General features: G+C 41.5%; 1 protein-coding gene and 1 pseudogene across 3 annotated transcripts in view; one reads left to right on the top strand and one right to left on the bottom strand.

Annotated features, from left to right (window-relative positions):
• DMRTB1 (DMRT like family B with proline rich C-terminal 1) overlaps nucleotides 1–13,096 on the bottom strand; it is a 28,658-nt gene extending 15,562 nt beyond the window's left edge. Inside the window, exon 1 of one of the 2 annotated variants that reach the window (XM_081866766.1) lies at nucleotides 12,989–13,096. The gene's annotated coding sequence lies outside the window, so the exon portion shown is untranslated. Of the gene's footprint in view, nucleotides 1–12,230; nucleotides 12,708–12,988 lie in introns of those variants that run through there. The other variant, XM_081866767.1, reaches the window with a different exon arrangement.
• LOC309344416 (solute carrier family 25 member 3 pseudogene) lies at nucleotides 12,790–15,178 on the top strand (annotated as a pseudogene). Its single transcript has one exon. The product of its transcript is annotated as a solute carrier family 25 member 3 pseudogene (transcript).
• Nucleotides 15,179–15,472: the final 294 nt, after the last annotated feature.

Genomic DNA, 15,472 nt, shown 5'->3' with positions numbered 1-15,472 from the left:
CAGAATTAAACAAGCTCCTCCGAACTCTACAGGTGCCACCAGGAGTATGGGCCGAAAATAGCCCACCAGGAATGGCTAAGAATATAGCTCCAATTGTAGTAACCCTAAAACCTATGGCTACCCCTGTATCTGTAAAGCAATATCCCTTACCCCGGCGAGCAGCGGAGGGCATCCAGAAACATTTGGACCGCCTATTAAAATATGGTCTGCTTAAGCCTTGCCAATCAGAATGGAACACACCCCTTTTGCCTGTTCGAAAACCTGGGACAGATGAATACAGGCCAGTGCAGGACTTGAGGCTCGTAAACCAGGCTATCGAGACCTTGCACCCAAATGTACCAAACCCATATACCTTGCTGAGTTTGATCCCACCAGAAGCAACATTTTTTACTGTATTGGACTTGAAAGATGCATTCTTCTGTTGCCGGCTGGCACCACAGAGCCAACCTATATTTGCCTTCCAGTGGGAAGACCCTTTGACAGGAACAAAAGGCCAGCTAACCTGGACAAGATTGCCCCAAGGATTCAAAAATTCCCCAACTTTATTTGGCACTGCCTTGGCGAGGGATCTAACAAGTTACCCCTCAACACCGGGAGAAAAGGTGGTTCTGCAATATGTGGATGATCTTATACTAGCTGCAAAGGATTTTGATACCTGTAAAGAAGGGACAGAGGAACTGCTCCACTTGCTCTGGGAAGCTGGCTACCGAGTTTCCCAGAAAAAGGCACAGTTATGTTTAGAAAAGGTCAAATATTTGGGCTTTGACATCTCACACCAACAACGAGCATTGAGACCAGAGAGGAAAGAAGCTATTTGCCTTATCAAGGAACCTACCACAAGAAAACAACTTAGGGGATTCCTGGGAACAGCAGGGTTTTGTAGACTATGGATACCTGATTTCAGTAGTCTGGCCAAGCCCTTACATGAAAGCACTCGAGGTGCAGAAAAGGACCCATTCGTATGGGGACCTGAGCAGAAACAAGCCTTTTTAGTTATCAAACAACGACTTATGGAGGCACCAGCCCTTGGATTGCCTAATTCGGAAAAACCCTTTCAGATGTATGTACATGAACAGAATGGGATTGCAGCGGCAGTCCTGACCCAGAGATTAGGAAGTTGGAACCGTCCAGTAGCTTATTTGTCTAAACAATTGGACTCAGTAGCAAAAGGATGGCCTCCATGCCTAAGGGCAGTAGCGGCCACTGCGAGCCTTGTCAAAGAAGCTGATAAATTTACCTTTGGCCAGACGATGTATGTGAATGTACCTCATGCTGTTCTGACACTCATGGAATATAAGGGTAGTTATTGGCTAACGAACCCAAGGATGGCTAGATACCAAGGCTTATTGTGTGAAAATCCCAGGATTCATCTACGAGTAGTGAATATGCTCAATCCAGCGACTTTGCTGCCCCTACCAGAGGTAGATGATGAGGAATCACATGATTGTCTCCAAGTAATGGATGAAGTTTATTCCAGTAGACCTGATCTGAAAGATGAGCCATTGAAAAATCCAGATGTTGTATATTATACGGATGGTAGCAGTTACCTGCATGAAGGTGCCAGACGAGCAGGATATGCTGTGGTCACCAATGAGGAAGTTGTGGAAGCTGAGGCTTTGCCTGCTGGCACCTCAGCACAAAAGGCTGAACTTATAGGTTTAACTAGAGCTCTGCAATTGGCAGCCGGATGTAAGGCAAACATCTATACTGATTCAAAATATGCCTTCTTAACCCTGCATGCACATGGAGCTCTATGGAAAGAAAGAGGTCTAATCGGAGCCCACGGGAAGGCTTTGAAATATGGACCTGAAGTAGAAATCCTGTTAGAAGCAGTATGGGCTCCAGAACAGATTGCTGTAATGCACTGCAAAGGTCATGGACGAGGAAGGGATCCAATAACCAGAGGAAATCATGCTGCTGACAAAGCAGCCCGAGAGGCAGCCCAAAAGCCTGTGGGAGGATTTATAGCAGCCCTCATACCAGAGGTAGTTCCAGAAGAAGTTAAACCTCACTATACCCCAGAAGAGAGGAAGTGGGCTGAACAGGAAAGAGCGGTTGTGAAGGACGGTTGGATGATCCTGCCGGACAATAGGATTTATGTACCTCATCATCTAGCAGGCACAATTGTAAGAAATTATCATGAATCTACTCACCTTGGCGGTACTGCAACTAGAGAGAGTCTCAGTCGGAAGTTGTATATTATTAATCTATCACAATTAGCAACTTGCATTTCACAGAAATGTGTTCTTTGTGCTAAAAACAATCCCAGGCAGGGACCGGTACAACCTCCTGGAATTCAGCATGTGGGATACGTCCCCATGGAAAGCCTAATTGTGGACTTCACAGAGCTGGTCCCTTCTAAGGGATTCAAGTATCTCCTTGTGTTTGTAGATACTCTTACCGGATGGGTTGAAGCTTTTCCCACCCGAACTGAAAAGGCACGAGAGGTAACTAAAAGACTCCTCACTGAATTGATCCCAAGGTTTGGATTACCTAGATGCATTGGAAGTGATAATGGGCCAGCGTTCATTGATCAAGTAGTACAAGATGTATGTCGAGTCCTACAAGTAAAATGGAGACTGCATACAGCATATAGGCCTCAGAGTTCAGGGAAAACTGAAAGAATGAATCGGACTCTGAAAACCCAATTGGCAAAATTAACCCAGGAAACGGGATTGGGATGGGTAGATGTGTTACCCATAACACTGTTTCGTGTTCGGTGTGCACCCACAAAAAGACTTAAGTTGTCACCTTTTGAGCTCCTGTATGGGAGACCGCCCTCCTTTGTTCAGGATATTCCAGCTGACCTTAAACAAATAGGAGATCATGTGACACAGGGACAAGTGCAATCTCTCTCCCGTGTTTTTGTTTCTCTTAACAGGTGGGCCCTCGAGCGCACGCCGTGCAGCATTGCCGAGCCGATTCATCAGTTCCAGGCTGGCGATAGCGTATGGGTGAAAGAGTGGAAACGTGATCCACTTGCACCTAAGTGGCGTGGACCTTACACCGTCTTGCTCTCTACTCCAACAGCGGTGAAGGTAGCTGAGGTGACCCCCTGGATTCATCACTCTCGTTTGAAGAAGTCCGAAGGCAGTTGGACGTGCAAAGGTGACCCCTCTAATCCTTTAAAACTAACTCTCTCCAAAAACCCCTGTATCTAGCCCTACCGGGAACGGGCTAGGTCACGGGCAACATTTGACGACCGGCCTGCTGCAGCCACAACCTGGAAGCTGGCTGACCTGCGCACGCCTGAAGCTTGAGGAGCGTCTGAACCAGCGACTGTGAACGGAAAGATTCTCTAATACAATTGATTGACTGCCCCCCTTGTGGAACAATTATCAGAGATATTACTCATTGGGGATCCTCGAGATATATGTTTTGGTCTTGGTGGTTCCCCATTTCTGTCACTGGGGGAATTATATTGGGGCTAATAATTATTTGCTATCACAATAAGGTAATCTTTTGTGGAAGGAATGCATATACTAGACATCAACATGATTTTATTATTAATCCTGATCCCTTGGGAAGGGGAAGGGTCCTTGAATCTGACCAAATTGGCTAAATATGGATTCAGCCATGACCACAATATGTGGGTAGGTTTAGCTGAAATGGTAGCTAATGTTGCAAATAGGACCAATTGCCTTGTTTGCTCTCTTGGGCCAGATGATTCAGAGGGAGGTATGCCCTTATTACCGATACCATTAGATGCCATTGGTATGGTAAGCGAAATGCCACACCAAACTGAAATACAGAATTTCCCCGGATGGAACTCAACTAAACCATTACGAGTTATACCTGTACAAGGGGAATTCTGTGTACATAAATCATCAGATGCAGCTGATTCTCCCATGATAGGCTCTTCTCATTGTCACTATACTTGGGATTATAAGAAGAATAGTCATACCTGGGCACACGGTACTACCTATCGAACTCGGAATACCTTGCCCTGTGCACCTCCTTTTATTCACGCATGGAAAGTGGTGTGGAACATAACTGTGACAGAAAAAGGCAATCTAACATACTGCACTGTAAACTCTCTACCCCTTTTGGTATTTCGCCTTCTGTATTCCCCGTACCAAAAACCTCAGACCCGATGGTTGTGGTGGATATGTGGAGAATGGGCGTACAAGAAACTCCCTTCCAAATGGAGTGGGACTTGTTTCTTGGGTTGGGTATTACCACCAATGTGGATTATGCCCACTAGTTCGGCCAGGCGAACACGAAGGAATGCTGATATTTCTCATATAGCAGGAGGAAGTACCCAAAGTTGGAGCGGTACTGATGATTGGCCACCAGAGCGCATTATAGCCTATTATGATCCTGCCTCCTGGAATCCTGGTGAGCTCATACAAGGGGCACGGGATCCTATTTATAATCTAAACAGAATAATTCGGACTTCCGGTCGGCGCCAGCGTCTTAATGGCGGTCTTTGCCTCGAGCTCCGAGGCAGGACTGCTTCACGAGTTCGGGTCTGACCCGCTACGGCGAGCGGGGGACCCCTAAAATCACAGGCGCAGAAGCCTGTGAACAAGGAGATTCGGTGGGCACCTTTGCACCCCCCGGTATCGCAAAGGAGTCTTTTTAAAGGCTCCGGAGCGGCATCGGGAGTGAGTGCGGTGCTGAGGATCGCAACCCAGCTCGTGGAGTGAAGCCGCGTCGCCATTGACGGAGAGCGCCGATTCCTTCCTGAAATTACCGATTGGCAACAAACCTGTGAGTAGGAATTACAAAATATTGAAAACGGACTATTTTTAAGAAGATTTGGCCGAAAACGGGAAAGGCAAAAATTAAGGAAGTCAGCCTCCCGGAACTGCACGATTAACGCAGCAATGGAAAAAACTTGCTGTATTTAAAAAGAAACGTCTTGGTTGAACTTTGCTAAACCCCGACATTGAAAGGACCTTCCCCCCACGAAGCGGGAGTAGGGGGGAAGGAAAAATTGGCTTAATTTAAACCGCTAGAAGAAGTAAATTGTGAATGGAAACTCTCCGCTGCCGATACCTTTGATCAGGCTGCCTGAACGGAGAGCGCTTGAAACGAACTGTCAAAAAGACTGTGGATACAAAGTAAGAATATATCTGGAACATAATAACGGGACTTTACTTAGTAGACCCAGATTTTTAAATTGCAACAAAGTAAGACTTTGGGTTGAATTTTATTTTCTTTGGGACATTGTATGGCTACTTGCTTCACTGTTTCTTTGTTATTCCGGCTTGGATACAATTTCCCCCTCTAGAGGACTAAAAAAGAGACTGCAGTATTGAAGTAAAGAACTGGGATTTTCCACTTGTAACTTTCCTGTGAGAACGACCTTGAGTTATGAGCACGCCACTTGATGAAATATCAACAAGAAGCAAAACAAAGCAAGCTCAAAAGCAGGCTCAGAAAAGAACCTCTATATCAGGAGCAGCAGCTGGACAAGAGAGAGTAACAACAGCATCAATGGATTCTATGACACAGGCACTGCTCAAAATAAATCAATCTTTGGAAGTACTCACTAAGCAATCTACAGAAAACTCCAAGAAGTTGACAGAATTAACAACAAGACTTGACTTGAACACAACGACTATATCGTCTAACACAGAGTCTATAAATCGTTTGATACAAGAAAGTACCGAAACAAGGAAAATAGCTGAATCTGCTAAAATTACTGCCGAGGAAGTCAAGGGAAAATATGTACCTATTGCAAAGAAGGTACATGAACATGATGCAACCCTAGCTCTTATGGAACTGGAGAGGAAAGGTAAAAATCTGAAATTGAGACTGGTACCAGAGGAGGAAGAGGGCAACCTTGGGGAATTTCTCACAGATAAATTTCAGGAATTTTGGACTGATGAACTAGAAGGAGAAGAAGATGAATTTGTAATAACTACAGCCTTCCGAATTGGCAGAAAGCAAGGCAAGAAACCAAGGGATTGCTTAATCACCTTAAGATCCAAAGAAGAAAGAGATAAAATATTGAACCTACATTTCCAGAAGGCATTGATTATCAAGAATTCTCAAATACAGATTTATAAAGATATTCCTAAATATTTTTTGGAGGTGAGGACTCAATTCAAAGATTTAGTGGATTTGCTGAAAAAAAACAATACTCCATTCAGATGGGAGTTCCCACAAGGGTTGTCCTTTAACTTCAAAGGGAAGAAAATCAAAATAAAAACAATTCAAGACAAGGAACATTTTTTGGAGAGAAACTTTGAGGATTTTCAAAAAGGAACTGTGACTGAGGAAGAAATACCAGATATTGCAAATTTATCATTTGGACTGAACCCAGCACCGACTGATCAGGAACAAGAACTTGGAGCGGTTGGTGGAAAAGACACCCAGTAACAAAAATGTCTCTGCAACTCCTGAGTTGGAACTGCAATGGCCTGAACCATCCCCGAAAAAGGACCCAAGTCTTTCATATATTAAAGAAAGAGCAACTGGACATAATATGTTTGCAAGAAACTCATATTGCCAGAATACATAGAAAACTTTTGATAAATAAAAGATTAGGACTGGAATTTATTTCCTCAGATAAAGTTAAGAAAAGAGGAGTCGTGATCTATGTTAAGGAAAAATGGGAACCAAAAATGATCTTTAAAGATGAACAAGGAAGGTTTCTGGCAGTGGAAATTCAAATACAAGGAGAAAAAATCTTGATTGTAGGAATTTATGCACCTAATGAGGGGAAGGCTGAATTCTTCAAGAAGTTGCATGAGACATTAACGGACTTTATGGACTATAAAATAATAATGATGGGCGACATGAATGGAGTCGTCTCCACAAATATGGACAAAGCTCAAAGACAAGTAATCTCTAAGGATGGGAGACTACCAAAGACCTTTTTTGAACTGACTGACACAATGGACTTGATAGACATTTGGAGAACAAGGAACCCTCTGGAAAGGGAGGGGACCTTCTTCTCTGAAGCAAAAATGACATGGACCAGGATTGACCAAATATGGATTTCTAGCAATCTGGCACCAAGGGTTAAAAATACAGAAATCTGCCCCAAAACCTGCTCTGATCACAACGCAGTAAAGATGGAAATGAAATTGACAACAGCTGGAACTTTCAGATGGAGAATGAATGACACCCTTTTTAGAGATGAAGAAATTTTAAAAAAGGCCCAAAAAACTCTGAAAGATTACTTTGAAATAAACCTTAGAACAGATCTGGAAAGAAGAATAATATGGGACGCAAGTAAGGCTGTCATGCGTGGTTTTCTAATTCAACAAAATTCGATAAAAAGGAAACAACAAAATGAGAAGAAAGAAAAAATCTGGAACCAGATGAAAGAAGGAGAGAAGAAACTGAGGTCAAAACCAAAATCTCAGGAGATTTTAAGAGAAATAAAATACTACCAGACCCAATACATGGAACTGATGAACCAAGAAATAGAATGGAAAATAAAACAAATGAGGCAAAAAACTTTTGAATCAGCAGACAAATGTGGGAAATTGCTGTCATGGCAATTGAAAAAGAGGCAAAAGTTGAATACTGTGACGTCCCTTGAAGTAGAGGGGAAGTTTGTAAACAAACCAAATGAAATCAGTAATTGTTTCCAAAGTTTCTTTAAGAAATTATACGCACAAGGGCCGAAAGATGAACAAGAGATAGAAGAATTTATTAAAAAATATGGACTATCAAAGATCTCGGAAAAGAATAAAAGGACTTTAAATGAAAAAATTACGAACCAGGAAATTGAGGGTGCCATCCAGAATATGCAATTGGGAAAATCACCAGGGCCAGATGGACTGACGGCGAGATACTACAAAGCAATGAAGGAATGGTTAATACAACCATTGAAAGAAGTGTGTAACCAAATCTTGGAGGGGAAAAAGGCTCCCGAATCGTGGAAAGAAGCATTCATCTCACTTATACCGAAGACAGAAACTGAGAAACATCAAGTTAAGAACTACCGCCCTATATCACTCTTAAATGTGGATTATAAAATTTTTGCAGACATTTTAGCAAAAAGATTTAAAAAAGTGTTGGTAGAGGAGATTCAGAAAGACCAAACAGGCTTTCTCCCAGGGAGACATTTGTCAGACAATGTAAGGAATATTATAGATATTTTGGAACTATTGGAGACTGATATAAATAGAAAAGCAGTATTGATTTTTGTGGACGCGGAGAAAGCCTTTGACAATATTTCTTGGAGTTTTATGAGGAAGAATCTCCATGGGATGGGGGTAGGCCAAAGCTTTGAAAACGGTATAGGTGCAATATACTCAGAGCAAAAAGCTAAATTAATTGTGAATGGTGTAGTTATGGATGAAATCCCAATAGAAAAAGGGACACGACAGGGTTGCCCAATATCCCCTCTATTATTTATATCGGTCCTGGAGGTGTTGTTGAATATGATTAGAAGGGATCAGCTGGTTGAAGGAATACACCTCGGAGCCAAACAATATAAGTTAAGAGCATTTGCAGACGACCTAGTTTTGACATTACAACAGCCAGAAGTCAGTACAAAAAGAGTTTTAGAATTAATTGAAATATTTGGTCGAGTGGCTGGTTTTAAACTAAATAAGCAAAAGACAAAGGTACTGGAAAAAAATCTAACGATGGGGGAAAAAGAAAGCTTTCAAAGGGAAACTGGTTTGGAGATAACAAAAAAGGTGAAATATCTGGGGGTGAATTTAACATCCAAAAATATGAATCTGTTTAAAGACAATTATGAGAAATGTTGGTTAGAAGTGAAGAAGGATCTTGACACATGGTCTAGATTGAGATTATCCTTGTTAGGCCGAATTGCTGTTATTAAGATGAATGTATTGCCGAGATTGTTGTTTTTGTTTCAGACATTGCAAATTATAGACAAGATGGATTGTTTCAAGAAGTGGCAGAAAGATATATCTAAATTTGTCTGGCAGGGCAAAAAACCCAGAATAAAATTTAAGATTTTAACTGATGCAAAAGATAGGGGGGGTTTTGCGCTGCCGGACTTAAGACTCTATTATGAAGCAGCAGCTTTTTGCTGGCTAAAGCAATGGCTACTTCTTGAGGACACAGATATCTTAGATTTGGAAGGGTATGATAACAATTTTGGCTGGCATGCATATTTATGGTATGACAAGGCAAAGATCTATAAAGGCTTTAAAAATCATATTGTCAGGAAAGCATTATATAATGTTTGGAATCGATATAAGGATTTGTTGGAAAATAAAACACCCAGATGGTTGTCACCAATGGAAGCTAGAGCGGTAAAAAAACTTAATATGGATTCAAATTGGCCAAAATATAGTGAAATTATAGAATATGATGGTGAAAAAGTTAAATTACAGAGCTTTGAGAAACTAAAATCTAAAGTTCGAGACTGGTTACATTATTATCAGATAAATGAGACCTTTAAGCAGGACAAGAAATTAGGATTTCAGAAAGAGAGGTCAAAATTGGAAACAGAACTGTTAGAGACCAATACTAAGAATTTGTCTAAAATGTATAACTTGTTGCTGAAATGGAATACACAGGATGAAACAGTTAAATCAGCTATGATCAAATGGGCACAAGACTTAGGTCATGATATTATGTTTGCCGACTGGGAACAGTTATGGACCACAGGCCTTAAATTTACGGCATGTAGTGCCCTGAAAGAAAACATAATGAAAATGATCTATAGGTGGTACATGACCCCAGTCAAGGTTGCAAAGATATATCATTTGCCCAATAATAAATGCTGGAAATGTAACGAATGCGAAGGAACTTTCTATCATCTTTGGTGGACCTGCCCAAAGGTTAAAGCCTACTGGGAAATGATCTATAATGAAATTAAGAAAGTCCTTAAGTGGACATTTGCAAAGAAACCGGAGGCTTTTCTCTTGGGCATGGTCGGCCAATTGGTACCAAAGAAAGATAAGACCTTTTTTATGTACGCAACTACAGCAGCAAGAATTCTCCTGGCAAAGTATTGGAAGATGCAAGAATTACCTACTCTGGAAGAATGGCAGACGAAGGTGACTGAATTTATGGGACTGGCAGAGATGACCGGCAGAATCCGTGATCAGAGGAAGGAGACGGTGGAAGAGGACTGGAAAAAATTTAAATTATATCTTAAGAACTGTTGCAAAATTTTGGACTGATAAAATGTTAAGGGTTAAGAAATAGAGAAGTATAGTTGGAAATATTTAAGTTTAGAAAATCATGAAGGAAATTAAATTTTGAAAAGGAATGAAGGATTGCTAAAAATTTTGGACACAGGGGTGCAGTGAAGGGGAGGCATGGGGAAGTCATGTATTATTTGTTTGTTTGTTTAATTTTGTGTTTTTTCTTGTTTTATGAAAATTAATAAAAATTATTTAAAAAAAAAAAACTAAACAGAATAATTCGATTGCAAGCAGTAGTGGAACTTGTAACCAATGCAACGGCCCAGAGTTTGAGACTTATTGCACAACAGTTGGATGAAAGTAGAGCCGCCATTTTGCAGCTGAAAATGGGAATGGATTATGTACTTGCCAGGCAGGGAGGCCTATGTGGAGTCTTGAACTTGACAGGGAATGCCTGTTGCTTTAACATTTCTGATAATGGTGAGGCAATCCGTGTGTTGGCCACAAAGATGGAGAATATAGCACATGTCCCAGTACAAACATGGGAAGGATGGGATATGGGATGGCTCACCAATTGGTTACCTAATGTCACAGGACTCAAAGGGATACTATTGTCTTGCTTGTTTTTCTTGACAGTAGTAGTATTGGTTTTATGTATGATGCCATGTATCATTTCATGTTTTAGAAGTACAATTAGCAAGATGGTTTCAAATGAAACTCTACCTCATATCATGGCCCTATACAGAGCTTTACCTCAGGAATATGATGAAGGTCAAGCTATCAAGGACACTTGGGATGAAGGTCCTTGAGCTTGAAAGGGGGGAATGAGGCACCTAACCATAAGCCTGCATTTTTATCAAAGCTTCTATATATTTCAATCAAGGCTTGTATTTAAAAATGAGCTTAAAAAAGGATTTTCAAATGTTTCATGCCAGGCAGAAGAAACCTTGGCCATTCTCCTAAGACAAGAGGGCCCCATTGATTTATAGTAGAAAAACAATTCTCAAAGTCATAAAAAGGGAGAATTACATATGCTGCCCCAAGGCTGAGAAAACACCATTAGGAATGGGGAAGATAATACCAATGTGCCTCCCAGTAAAATGAGCCAGATCTTCTTTCTAAGGTTCAAAGGCCAGGAGCAAATGGGGAAAAACATTTAGCTAGAAGAAAGAGAGCATTTTTGGGGAAGTCTTTTTCTAAAGCCATTCTTTCTTAAACTGAAGAGGCTTCTTTTAAAAGCTGCTTTACTGAGTTTCTTCCTTTTTACTTTGAAAAGCTTTATTCTTTTAAGAGGCTACCTATGATAAATGTATGAAATATATTAGCTTAAATATATTGGCTTAAATGTAATTATGCAAAGGATTTAAGGAATGCTAGATTCTTATTTCATATGGTTGTAAGAGTTGTATTTATCCTGAAATTAAGTCAGCCACCAGCCCCCCCCCCTGCCAGACAGAAGACGCCATCCAAGCAGTCTTGATATATAGTTGTCAGGCATTTGTTTAGAAACATTAAATGAAGGAAATCTTTCAATGTTGATGTGAAACTCAAGATCCTTGACATCTGTTGAACATAAAAAATGTAAGATTAAACATTTGTTTTAGAAGGCAATAGGGCAAGAAGGGCAAGAGGTGAGCTGGTAATTAAGATTCCATGTAAGATATATTATTACTTATATGTCATATATATAGCTCTTTGTCTCCCTTATAAGGGCAAGGAAATGGGTGTATCTTTTGTGGGTGTATTTTTTGTGATTGGTTCTAGCAAACAGCCAATAGGAATTTCAACCAGGCTGATTGGACAGAGGCAGCCACAGGAGGAGCAAAGGGGGCTGGATTAAGGGAATATAAGTGCTGGCCAGAATGGCAGGAGGCCAGGCCAGAGCTTGGTAACCACGTACCACTGAGCCTCTTATTTATTTGTCTGACAAATAAATTACTATTTTAATTTCTCTATTGCTGCGTTGAATATTTCATTCCAGCTAAGCGTTAACCACAAGCAGGGTGCTACATGAGTACCATTACAAAACAAGCACTGGTCATGCAGATCTGGCAAACCTTTTCTCAGATAATCCATTCTACCACAAAACACTATCCTGAAATCCCCACTTCTCTGTATCCCTCTTTTATCCTGTAACTCTCTCCCATTATATTTCCCATCTTTTCCCCCAGCTTTATTTTTCCACTAACAGCCTACCTTTTTTCACAATTCACATCCAATAAGTAATGTTTGTTTTCTAAGTATCCATGCACCTCCTTCTTAGGAGATCATGGTGCCATTTAGTTTATGCTGAGTGACATATAGCCACTAGGACCTTGCTGGCTATCTGTTAGCCAGTAACATACAACCACTGTCTACTTTATTTACATCAAACTCAAACCTTTAGCAGTTAAAAGTTAAGGCTTAACATCTTTTGGGGAATCCCATGTTGTCTTATTTCTCCCAAAGGTGTTAGGAAGAAATGAATCAGTGAACAATCAGCCTCTGGTTATTTAAATATGGAAGATAAATGTATTTTTACATCTGTTACTTTTAATCTCAAGCAAACTCTACTACATTGTGGTTAAATCTTATTATTAAAGAGAGTCTAATCCTTAGGGTAACATAACCAGTGCCCATCCTCTTTTATGTATTTAAAAGCCTGCTTCCATAGTGCTAGGCCTGTTTTGGCCCACTGAGGCCTTGTGGCTTTCAGCAAAGCCACGTGGAGTAGGCTAGAGTGTATGCAGTGCACAGTCTGCACCCACTGGGAGGGCCAATCCTTCCTTTGGAGGCCGAGTCTCTATGGTTAGAAGAACCCTGGGATTTGTGGCAGTTGGGAAAGTAGCCATTAATTGGCTCCTGGCCCTTCTCCTTTGCACTGAATATGCCTTGTCCTTCTGCAGACCAGGGAAAATGCAGTTCCTGGAAGGAGGAGACTAGCAGCACCAAGTTCACCACCTCCCAGAACATACCTTGGCTGTGGAGTGCAGCTGCCTATATTTCCTGGAGAACAGGTATCAACAGCAAATCCATCAGCAACCTGGAGAAAATGGAAATGGAGGCCTCTACTTCTTGCACATACCCCCACCCCAAGCTCTGGTCTCGACTCTGGACAGTTGCTTGCCCTGCTTCCTGGAGCTCTCAGGGAAACAGCAGCAGCAGCCCTGCACCCCCACTTTTGTGCAAGGCCTCAGGCAGCTACAGGGCCATGGATGCAATGGCCTCCCTGAACAGCAGTCCACTCTCTCTGTTCAAACATCGGCGCTGCCTGTCAGCAGCAGCAGCAGCTGCAACCAAAAAAGCGGCCCCTCCTCCACCTCCACCACAGGAAGAGTATAGCTGTGAGTATGGGTCAACGACTTACCTCGTACTGTGCTCCCTGGGTGGCGTGGTGAGCTGTGGCGCAACCCACACAGCAGTATGCCCGCTGGATGTGGTGAAGTGCCGCATGCAAGTGGAACCGACGCGCTATCGGGGACTTTTTCAGGGGCTTAGTCTCACTGTGCAAGAGGAGGGAATGCGTGGTCTGATCAAGGGGTGGGCTCCAACAGCCATAGGCTACTCCATGCAAGGACTTGCCAAGTTTGGCCTCTACGAGTACTTCAAGATATATTACTCTGATTTGCTGGGTCCCGAACAAGCTTATCTGTGGCGTACCAGCGTTTACCTCGCTGCTTCAGCCAGTGCTGAGTTCTTTGCTGACATTGCTTTGTCCCCAATGGAAGCTGCCAAGGTACGAATTCAGACCCAGCATGGCTTTGCCAACACACTGCGGGAGGCAGCTCCCAAGATGTACATTGAAGAAGGGCTGTGGGCTTTCTACAAGGGGGTGGCTCCACTCTGGATGCGGCAGATCCCTTACACCATGATGAAGTTTTCCTGCTTTGAAAGAACTGTAGAGGCTCTCTACAAATACGTCATGCCCAAACCACGGGATCAGTGCACCAAAATGGAACAACTTGGAGTCACATTTGTTGGTGGATATATTGCTGGAGTCTTTTGCGCTGTAGTCTCACACCCAGCTGATTCTGTGATATCTGTGCTCAATAAAGAAAAGGGCAGCACTGCTGTAGGCGTCCTCAAGAAATTGGGCATGAAAGGCATCTGGAAAGGGCTATTTACCCGCATCTTAATGATTGGCACCCTCACTGCCCTGCAGTGGTTCATCTATGACTCAGTTAAAGTTTATCTCAAGCTACCCCGGCCCCCACCACCTGAGATGCCTGCCTCTTTGAAAAAGAAACTCTCTGAAAAATAGATCCACACTGTGAGGCTATACTGCTATGTTTCAAGGGTGTCATATGTCATAGTTCTACAGGAATTTCTACTCTACTAATATGTGGTTATGAGTAGACTGTAGAAATCCATCACACACTAATTCTGAATCTAAAACTAAGCTCCAGCAACGTATTAAGTAAGCTACTTTAAATAACTACTTACTGCATGCAACACATGATTTAGCATAATATTTTCCCATATTTTATTTTGCTATTAATTGCGTTCAAAATTACATATTGCATAATTTGGTATATAGTTTTTATAGGCTGTTAAATATTTTAAGGTTAACATAACCAGCTAATAGCAACTGCTAGATGAGCTGATTGTTTTAATACTGTTGTCATGCTCTGAAGATTATTGTCATTTGTCATGTTATTAGTATTCACTATCAGATGGCACCCTGATTATAATATAGCAAGTTGTAGATCCCCATGTACATCAGTTGTTTGAGACAACATCAAACATACATACTTTAAAAAGTAGTACTCAAAAAGTTAGTGAGGTTGTTTTAGAGAATACCTTTGAAGATCATAGATTTTGGTGAGAGAGCCTGTTTATGCATGCAGAAGGGCAGGGCATTTTATTTGATAGGCCTTGCCCTATGCCTCACCACAAATCTCATTGAGAGTATCCTGGGCTTAAAAAATGATGAGCATCACACATGTTGGTAGTATTATATTGATTCAGATACCACAGTATGGAAAGGAAGTCCTCTATGCTTGGGACTTGGCTGAAAGTTGAATTTATATCTTCCTTTAATGCGTATGTTGCACTTTCCCTAATATGTATAGTTCATTGTCCTGCAATTTCATGTGGACACTTAGTGTTTGCATACTAAATAAAGTTATTGTAGTTATTGAGAAAATAAAAGGCCTTCTTTGGGACAGTGTTTGCTAAAGTTTATTTATTTATTTATTTGCACATACTGCTTTTTCCAATTAAAGTTTAGTGATCCAACACAGCCCCTGCCCTAAGGCTTAGAATCTAAAATACACAACACAAGAAGGTACAAAAGAAAAAAGTCAACTCAGGCATGAATTCTTTAACGCTGCTAACGTATGCATTCCTGCTATGGCTATGCTGATATCATTCCATAAACCTCCCGAAGTGGAGAGCAATTTTTTGGGAGATTTCCAAATGTTAACTTATGTTATCTTTGAAGCTACAAAAAAAAATTC

This window comes from Podarcis erhardii (genome assembly GCF_964252035.2).
Source record: "Podarcis erhardii genome assembly, chromosome: 6".
NCBI lineage: Eukaryota > Metazoa > Chordata > Lepidosauria > Squamata > Lacertidae > Podarcis > Podarcis erhardii.
The sequence above is the reverse complement of the archived record's forward strand: the minus strand, read 5'-3'. Positions and strand labels throughout refer to the sequence as shown.